General features: G+C 42.8%; 1 non-coding gene across 1 annotated transcript; it reads left to right on the plus strand.

Annotated features, from left to right (window-relative positions):
- Positions 1-1,474: 1,474 nt before the first annotated feature.
- Positions 1,475-1,581, plus strand: LOC122090241. Its single transcript, XR_006143482.1, has one exon. It is a non-coding gene; the product is annotated as a small nucleolar RNA R71 (small nucleolar RNA).
- Positions 1,582-10,800: the final 9,219 nt, after the last annotated feature.

Here is a 10,800-nt window from a genome sequence, read left to right on the forward strand (position 1 = left end):
GTACACATAGTAAGGTAAAAGATTCACACTTGCGCCAAGGTCAAGTAAGGCATGCTCAATATAGGTGTTGCCTATGGCACAAGATATAGTAGGGCTCCCTGGATCCTTATACGTGGCTGCTATAGGCTGAGTAATTATGGAAGTAATGTTACCTGCCAAGAATGCCTTTTTGGACACACTAGTGATACGTTTGTGAGTACACAAATCTTTCAGTACCTTTGCATAGGTGGGGATCTGGGATATGGCATCCAAAAGGGGGATGCTCACTTCTACCTTTTTGAAGACTTCTAAAATTTTGTCCATGGAAACAGTCTTCCTTTTGTTTACCAAGCGATTAGGAAATGGGACAGGATGAACATAAGGACTGTTAGGAATTTACCCCTATTCAGAAGAATCATTTTTGGTTTCCTCAACCAAGTCATCTTTAGTTTCAGAAAAATCTTTAGGTTCATCAGACGAACCTGAAACAAGAGGCACACTTGTGTCCTCAACTGAAAGAGAGTTAACATGAGTAATAGATGAGAAAGATTTAGGAACGCTCTGTTGGTACTCTCTACCACTCCTAAGGGCATAAACAACATTACATTGGTTAGAGGGCCCTTGTTGGGTCTGACCTTGTACTATATTCAGTGGTGCATTAGTTGATGTTTGTGAACTAATAGGCTGATGATGCCTAGGGTTAGGCTATGGTTGACTGGGTAAAGTTCCCTTCTCCCTCTCATGCATAATTGAGACAACTTAGGTAAGTTCTCTCGTAAGATTTTGATGGCTTGTCATGAGGAGGGCCATATTTTTTTCCAAGTCACTTATTCTACTTGCCTCTCCAGTGTTGGTAAACCCAGGGGGTTGCTGATAAGATGATAGGAGAGGGGCCCTAGGAAAACTAGCCTGAGGTCCTACATTTGACCTAGGAAAAGTATTTTGAGAAAAAGATTGTTGTGCAAAGGGAGGCCTTTGGAGTCCAGGTTGACCTTGATTATGGAAATTGGAAGGCCCTGCTTGGTTGCCCTGATTCTAAGAGAAATTTGAGTGATTTCTCCATCCTAGATTGTAGGCATTACTATATGGATTATTCAGGTATAAGGCATAAACACTATCATTAGAAGTGCCCCCAGAGGTGTTGGGGCATTCTTCTAGGAGATGTCCAGGGGACTGGCACCAAGCACAAATCTTAACCAAATTGACTAGTGATGGCTCTCTAGGAAAAATAGCCTCAATCCTCTTGATTAGGCTATCCAAATGGGCTTCCTTGGCTACTATCCCATCCACAAAATATTCTTTTCCTCCTATGGTTGTTTTACTCTCTTGGGTTGATTCACATTCATGCGTTTTGTCAGCTAAGTCAAGTAAGAATTCCTATGTCTTTCCTTCATCTGTAAAGGATGTGAATCTCTTAGGGCACATAGACTCTATTATTTGTTTAGTTGGGTAATCAATACCCTCATAAATTATTTGACATAAATGCCACAAGTCTAGGCCATGGTGAGGGTATTCTTGGAGTAGATCCTTGAATCTCTCCATAAATTTGGAAAATGACTCACTAGATTTTTGCCTAAACTGAAGGATATCACTTCTAAGCTTATTGGTCTTGTGAGTTGGGAAAAAATTCTTAAGGAAGACAACTGTGAATTGTTCTCATGAGGTTATGAAATTTGTGGGTAACCCATACAACCACTTCTTAGCTTGGTCTTTCAATGCAAAAGTGATAAACCTAAGCTTAAAAACATCATCAGAAAGTTGTTGGATCTTAATTAGAACACATACCTCTTCAAATTCCCTTAGAAATAGGTATGCATCCTCAAAGGTCAACCCATGAAAGTGGGGCAACATAGTGATGTATTGAGATTTGAGTTCAAAATTATTGCCCTGGGCTTGTGGTAGAACTATACAGGAAGGTTGGGCTGTTCGAGCAGGGTAGAACCTATCTTTCAGAGATTTAGGTGAAGGGTTTTGCTGTTGGTCTCCCATATTGAAGGGTTTTAAAGAGTGCAAATGTCTAGGGTCACTACTTGTTGGATCTCTTCTTTCTAACCGATTCTTAGTATTACGTACCCACTTAACACTCATGCAACAGAAAAACTACCCACAACTAAAGTAAGACAAGCACAAAAGAATGGATAGCAAAACTTCTTTTTTTTTTTTGCTTTTTGGGAGCTTACCGGCAGGGATTCGGGGTTGCTCAGGTCAATTCCTGAGGTACTGCTACAGGGCGAAACCTGTCTTTATCATACTGTGAGGCATGACGACCTCCACTGATACAACTATTATTGCAAGTTGTTCTTCTCAGGAATTCAATAAAAGAAAAGGAAAAATATAAAACAAAGCAAACAAAACACTCCGATTTACCAAAAGAAAGTGAAAAATAACATGGAACTGTCTCCCCGGCAACGGCGCCAAAAACTTGTTTGGGATTTAAAATGTAACCGCAAGCGTACAGATCAGTGTAGCTACGGGTCGAACACAGGGAGAGTAGCCACTTTATTTTTTTTATTTCTTTTAATAATGCGAAAGTGAACCGATTAATGGTTGTGATCTAATTCTAATTACTGTCCTAAACATATGTATCTAAAATAACGTCCTTACCATTCGTCATCTAAGAATTTAAAGACGCAAGCCACGCAATTAAAATTAAATAAATAAATAACTAAAAATAAATAACCCACACAATTTAAGAAAAAAATAAATAAATAAAGGAAAAGAATGCTGAAATAAAAATAAAGTAAAAGAAAGGGAATAAAGCTAGAGAGAGACTCACAAGCAGGTTTCTCTACTTAGCCCGAGGGATGCATCATAATATGAGCTTCCCTACTTGACCAGAGAGTTACTCTTACAAGGGTTTCTCTACTTGGCTTTAGGGAAAGGGAGACAATTAAAATAAAAGCAATAAATTGATGGTTCTATGGCCAGGAGGGGCAAAAGCCAACACATACACTAGCCATGAACCTTGGGGGAGAGGGATAGCAATAATGTAACGACTGAAAATAAAAATCCTAAATTAAGAAAGAAAGGGTAGTCAGAAGAAGGAATGAGAGGGGGGAGAGAAGACTACTGAAGGAGCCTACTTACTTGAATCAATGCTTGAACTTGAAAAAAAAAAAATTGCTCCACGGCTCGTGATCTTGTCACCTAGATCTAAGCCTAGAACTATAACTTAAAAAATTACAACTCAATTGCATAAATCATAAACATAAAAAGAACTGAATACAAATAAAAGAGTACTTGCATTAATTGAAATAAAAAAACTATTACAAAAGTGATTAAAGCAAAAATAGAGAAGAACAAAAACTAAAGAGAGAAAGAGGAAGAGAGAGAGCAACTAAAAAAAACTAGAAGAAGAATGAATTGTGTCTCCTCCTCTTACATGAGTTGTATTTATAGGGAATGGAGAGGTAGGGTAACAATTTTTTCTTTCCTAAAAGAGAGAAACCCACAATTGATTGTGAGATCTTTTGAGTCCAAAAGTGCTAAGATGGAGGAGAGAGAAGAGAGAAATAAATTTTGAGAAATTTCCTAAAATTTTTTTGCTTATTTTCTTTCCTTTTTCTTCTAATTTATTTTTCTTCTTTTTTTTCTCTCTCCTAGGGACGACTTTTTTTTTTCTTCCTTTGTGTGATTTGGACAATCTTTGGTGATGATGTGGAGGAGAGAGAAGATTTGGACAATTTTTGGTTCTCCCATTTTTTTCTCTTTCCTTTTTTTTTCTTCTCTTCTTGCTTCCACGATTTTGCTTTCCTTTTTTTTTTTCTTTTTCTTCTCTTCTTACTTCCACGATTTTGAGTGAAAGGCAGGAAATCTTCAACAAAATCTTCTAAAAAAAACAACCATAAGATTCGAACTTGAGACCTCTTGGTGAGCAAGAGAATTTTGTACACCATAGCTCACCAACTAAGCTAGGTAGTTGTTGTTACCAAAAACAAATCTTTAATCACTTAAGGATGTGGTCCATCGATCTTTGTTGGCATTTGGAGTATTCCTTGTACCTCTGGGACAATTGCAAACGGGCTGGTTCTGCATCTCGGTTCAGTTCTGATCCATTATTCTTTTTTTGACCCGAAAAAGAATAATCATTTGTACGGGTGACCAAACGAATGTGTACTTTTAATTGAACACGTCCATCTTGCTCAGAATTTCGTCCTCTTCGCAACCATGGAAAGAAATAGGACCTCTTTACGTGTAAAATTGAAGATATGGCTCCCGATAGTCCTTAAGGCCTTGAAAATATAAAACCTGCAAAAAGAGAGTAAAACCCAAGGTAGCTCCATTCTAAATATGTAAAATGTATGTTTTACTACCCTAGATTTCACACATAAATGTGCTCATCATGTGGCGACTTGTCTTACCTGCCAGAAAGTGAAAGCTGAGAGGCATCGACCTTATGGTACCCTTCAGCCACTCCCAGTACCAGAATGGAAGTGGGAAAGGATTACAATGGACTTCGTCACCGAACTACTAAGTACACCTAAGGGAATGGATGCGATATGGGTGATTGTGGATCGACTTACCAAGACTGCTCATTTCATTCCTATCAAGACCAAGTTCTCCATGACCAAACTAGCACAACTTTACATGGACAATATAGTGCGCTTACATGGAGTGCCAGTGAGCATTGTTTCAGATAGGGACCCAAGGTTCACTTCCAGATTTTGGAAAAGCTTACAGCGTGCCTTGGGATCACAGCTGAATTTGAGTACAGCTTTTCACCCACAGACGGATGGTCAGTCGGAGCGAACCATACAGATATTAGAAGACATGCTCAGGGCATGTGCAATGGAGATGAGTGGGAGTTGGGAAGAATATATACCTCTTATGGAGTTTGCATATAACAACAGTTACCAAGCCACAATTGGGATGGCTCCATATGAGGCGTTATATGGCAGAAAGTGCAGAACTCCTTTGTATTGGGATGAGGTAGGTGAACGTCGAATGTTAGGACCTGAGATGATACAAATGACTTGTGACAAAGTCGACGTTATTATAGAACGGATTAAAGCAGCTCAGTCCCGTCAAAAGAGCTATGCGGACACCCGCAGGAAGGAGATTGAATTTCAGCCAGGAGAAAAGGTATTTCTCAAGATCTCTCCTACTAAAGGTTTGCAATGGTTTCACAGAAAGGGAAAGTTGTGCCCAAGATACATGGGACCATTTGAGATCTTATCCCGGGTTGGCTCAGTAGCCTACATGCTTGCTCTGCCACCTTCGCTTGGGGATGTTCACAATGTATTCCATGTATCCATGTTGAAGAAGTATGTGCATGATCCATCTCATGTACTACCCGTGGAACCAGAGTACCTAGAAGCTGATATGACCTACACAGAACAGCCAGCTGAAATTTTGGACCGGAAGGTGAAAACCCTTCGCAACCGCTCCATTTCCTATGTAAAGGTGCGATGGGCTGATCATTCACTTGAAGAAGCATCTTGGGAGGTAGAAGAAGAAATGCGAGCCAAGTACCCTCATCTTTTTGATCAACCAGGTACGCAATTTCGAGGACGAAATTTTTCAGAAGGGGGGGTAATGTAATACCCCGCTTCTTAAACCCGGTCTGATTTCACGATTGAACCGATTTAACCATACAGGAACCAAGCCAGAGGATATTAGAGCGGGCTCCTTATGGGCTATGATGGCACGGGTGACCTTAAACACCGACTGGCCCGACAAGTCCGAGCCAGTGCCAGAAGAGACGGGAGTGCCCAAACCGTGTACGTGCACCTACCATAAGGCTATGTACGGATAAAACAGGTATTATATCCATATTTTAAGGTATATACGTATGCTACATCGTATGCCTGGGGTGGGGATCGAGCCGGGGTCCGAACCCGGTCAAAATCCCAAGTTTTGGCTCTCAGGCGGGTAAAACAGGTGGGTACACCCACCCACCTGAGTGACCCATCCATCACTATTCACTTAAGTAGGAATAGTATATAAAGATTTATGATTTCTTTTCTTTCCATTTATTACCCTCGTACGTTTGGTGAGAAAAGTAAAGAGGAGAGAGAAAAGAAAGGGAAGAAGAAAGGAAGAGGAAGAAAGGAAGGTTTTCAGTGGCGCCGAAGCTAGATCTTGCCATTCCGGTGCCGGGAGAGTAATCTTCAACTCTAGATCTACAGTTGGAGGTAAGAAAAGTTGGGTTTTACGAACGTTCACCATACCCAAGCTTTAAACCCTTGATTCGAGTATGGTTTCTTGAGATCTTGTAAATACCCTTTGAAATGATGAATCTAAGGTTTAATAGATGATTTATGTGTTGATCTTGAAGGATTTGAGGAGATATTGACAAGGTAGAAGGAGCATTGTGAGTTGGAGGTGATTTGAAGGGTTTGAAGTCATTTTTGGGCAAAGAAGGTAAGATGGTTTCCCATCCCTTGAATCTAACCTAGATCTAGGTTAGAACCATCCTATAGGACTTCAAAGGTGTGAAGAATGGGTGGGGGAAAGCCCCATTTGATTCCCCAAAGGATGGAGAAAAAGGAGAAGAGACAGAGTCATTCCCGCCAAAACCGGTGGGTACAACCGGCGGGTACTGTCACACCCCGTTCGCACTGAACCGGAGCGGTGACCGAGTTAACACCGGTTAACCCAAACCTACCAGGATCATCAGACACTGTATTCCACCACAGCATACACACACTAACATCAACTCATCAAATCAGCGGAAGACTAAGTTTTACCTGTAATAATTCCCATATACCTGATACCCAAATGGCGATACCATAATTATATACATTTGGGCCCGAAGGCATGATATATATACACAAAAAGAATAAAGTTTGAATATCAATTATATACAGGAAATTATCAAAAACATCAGAGTACGCAGCCCGGCATCGGTATCAAGGCTGGAGCTCAGCTCGGCCTCAGAACCGCTGCCCCGCAACACAGCTCTCACACGCGCAGTCTACGCCGTGCTCAAACTCCTCAGGGGTCCACCAGTCCTCCTCAGGAAACTCGACTGTGGGACCCACCCCCTGCTCCTCAGGTGCATGACCTGCAAAATCATCTAAAAAGGGGTGTACACGTGGAATGAGCTCACTAGCTCAGTAAGTAGAGAGGTGGACCACACACAACAGTCCACACATCACAACACATCATATGCACTACATGCCATGCAAATCATTTTAGATCACATACACCTAATCAACATTACTAAGTCTTTGGTTTTAGTGCTACTACAACCACAGTGCGCGTATACTCCGGGTACGAGCCGCGAACTCCCTCCCGCGATACGCCCATAGGGCTGTTGGAGAAGGCCCACCGTGAGTACTCGGAAAAATAAAGACAATGCCGTCCACCGGCTCTCAACAGAAATTTAAATAAATTAAATGACAGTGCTGACTCCAGCAATTTAAAAGCAGTACGATTGGCCCTCTTGAAATACCACCGGGGTTGCCGGCTGTCCTACACGACACGCCGGGCGTAATGCCTAACCGCCACAGTGTCCGACAACCGCGACCCCTGCTTCCCCCCAAATGGCAACCCAACACCTCAACCCCTGTTGGGAAGGGTCGTAGCACGGGATGGTGAGAATCCTAATACCGCATGCTCCTATATGCAGTACGACTGCATAGTGCCTCCGTGTCCCATACCACGGGCCACCAATGCATTCGTTTCCAAGCCGACCACGGCATCTAGTCTATCAAGGCATTATGCAACATGATGTACACATTCAACATATAACAACACATTCAATTTGCATTTGAAAAGTAAACATAGCATATATGCACATCAATGAGGGAATGACTAATCTATATAGCATATTCATGATGACATGACTAAATTAGATATAGTTATATGAATGCCAAACAAATGCCTTGAAACAAGGCCAAACGTCCTCTCTCCACTTACTTGTAGTGTATAAGGATTCCCGCTCGGTACGGGTGAGATCCGGAGCGAATCGAGAAGGCTTTGGTGAACCTAACAAAATTGAGCGGGGTTAGTACTTCACCAATTTAGAATCAAAATTAATGAAATCCGACGTCAAAATCGTGTTTAGAACGTCGAAAGAAGGTCCCACGTCCGATTTGGGCTCAATCGGACCTAAGAATCACATTCTGTCCACTCGGGTGGGTCACTCAGGTGGGTTGTCCACCCACCGGTTGTACCCGCCGATTTTGGCGGAAAAACCCCAGTTTCTTCTCATCTTCCTCCATTCCTTGGGGACCCAAATTGGGCTTTTCTCAACCCATTCCTCACACCTTTAGAGTCCTATAGGATGGTTCTAGCTTAGATTTAAGTTAGATTCAAGTGAGGGGAACCATCTTACCTTCTTTGCTCAAGAATGACTTCAAACCCTCCAAATCACTTCCAACTCACAATGCTCCTTCTACCTTGTCAATATCTCTTCAAATCCTTCAAGATCAACACATAAATCATCTATTAAACCTTAGATTCATCATTTCAAAGGGTGTCTATAAGATCTTAAGAAACCATACTCGAATCAAGGGTTTAAAGCGTGGGTATGGTGAATGTTCATAAAACCCAACTTTTCTTACCTCCAACTGTAGATCTCGAGTTGAAGATTACTCTCCCGGCACCGGAATGGCAAGATCGAGCTTCGGCGCCACTGAGATCCTCCCTTTCTTCCTCTTCCTTTCTTCTTCCCTTTCTTCCTCTTCCTTTCTTCTTCCCTTTCTTTTTCTCTCTCCTCTTTACTTTTCTCACCAAACGTACGGGGGTAATAAATGGAAAAAAAAGAAGTCATAAAGCTTTATATACTATTCCTAATTAAGTGAATAGTGTTGGGTGGGTCACTCAGGTGGGTGGGTGTACCCACCCGACATACCCATCCGAGAGTCAAAACTTGGGATTTTGACTGGGCTCTGACCTCGGCTCGGACCCTACCCCAAGCATACAATGTAGCATACGTATATAACCTTAAAATACGGATATAATACCTGTTCTATCCGTACATAGCCTTATGGTAGGTGCACGTACACGGTTTGGGCACTCCTGTCTCTTCTGGCACTGGCTCGGACTTGTCGGGCCAGCCGGTGTTTAAGGTCACCCGTGCCATCATAGCCCATAAGGAACCCGCTCTAACATCCTCTGGCTCGGTTCCTGCATGGTTAAATCGGTTCAACCACGAAATCAGACCGGGTTTAAGAAGCGGGATATTACATCCAGGACCAGGCTCCAATGCCAAAGTCACACTCGGTATTGCTACGTAGAGTGTTTAGTGGAATTGAGATCTTACCTCTAGGGCTGGTTGGCTGCCCCTTATATAGAAGATTTGAGTCTGTCTTATTGGTCGAGCAGCTCAAACGTGCGTCCATGAGCCTTCCCCCCATTGGTGATACTATCTTGCATGGCTGCTTACCTGGCTGGAGTCATAACGGCCAACCTAACTCGCTTTAGTATCCCTTAATGGCTAACCTGATCAAGGTTAGATCTTCTAACTGTTAACTCAACCAGGGTGAACTTAGGTTAGGTAGCTTGGGGGTTAAGTAATCTCATTTGACCATAGTTAACAACCCAGGGTTAGGTAGCCGTCGAATCCCGATTAGCTTTCTTGGATAGAGTTTCCAGAGTAAGGACCTCCCTTTGGAGTTAGTTAGTGGGTTGGGAACTTCCTTTGGGAGCTATTCGGGAGGTCAGGGGCTTCCTTTGGGAGTTGTTCGGGAGGTCAGTGAAGTGGGGTCGAGGAGCTTTAGTTCGTGTCTATCGAGACTGTGGGTGCAACCACATGACCATTGACTAGTCAACAAGTGTATATGGTCATAGGCCCCCCACTCCCCCAGCTCCCAGTATTGGAGTTTAGGGAGTAAGTACTGAAATGGCATATCATATTCCCCCCACTCCTTGAGCTCCTAGTATAGGAGTTCGAGGAGTATCCTCTATGGTGGTGATGGGCTGGGTGTACGGGATTTGATGCTGTTTTAGGCGTTTATCCTGCCTTGATATTCATGCTTTCGGTAGTTGTGATATGACGGCTATTCCCGACTTGCCATAAATAAGGGTCTAATCATGGGTGGACATGTCAGTTTGGTAATGGTGCAGCGACGAGGGCATGGATTGATCAGATTCTTACCATCTCGATCATGGATAGTGTAGCATCCAATGGATAGCATCTTCTCTGGAAGGACTTGTGTTTCTTCGGGGGTTTGTGAACTGATAAACCTCATTTCATCAAATGGTGCTTTGGAACTGTCATTGAGGCGTCAGTAAGAGGGTATTTATAAGGTTTGGCTGGGTACTTGGTCTGCTTGGTTTCATCTTTGCCGGACTTTCTTGTAGTTGTCTTGTCTTCAACAAGGTTGTCGCCGTCCTCAACAATTTTTGAATGATGCTCTCTGGTTCTCAAGTTTCGAAAGACTTGGTAAGCCTATTCTTACCACCCTTCTCTATGTGTAATTCTTAGGTTTATGGGATCTAGGATGTCGAAATCCTCTTATTCTGAGAAATCTTCTGAGTCTGTTGCCGGAATGCCTCATGAGTACATTAGGGTCCGTAGTGGTGAACGTTGTATTCAGGAGAAAAATTCCTGCCATGCCCAAGAGGGCACGGTCGAAGTTCTACTTTGGGGTTCGAGACCCTATGGTAGGTCTATCAGTAGGCGAAGTTGCTTCCAGAATCTCCCCTATAGGCTTGTAGAAGTTTCATAGGGTGTACCATATACCTTAGTGGAACTCCGTGTTCCAGACGCATTAGAGAGGGAAAATCATCCCCGCGAAGGGGAGATTAGTATATACGAGGCTGCCCTCATAGATGGCCTCCGTTTACCCTTTCACCCCTTCGTCTGTCAGGTACTGAGGCACTATGGGCTTGTACCTGCCCAGCTGGTACCCAACTCATGAATGAGTTTGT

The sequence above is a fragment of the Macadamia integrifolia genome, chromosome 9, assembly GCF_013358625.1.
Source record: "Macadamia integrifolia cultivar HAES 741 chromosome 9, SCU_Mint_v3, whole genome shotgun sequence".
Lineage (NCBI taxonomy): Eukaryota > Viridiplantae > Streptophyta > Magnoliopsida > Proteales > Proteaceae > Macadamia > Macadamia integrifolia.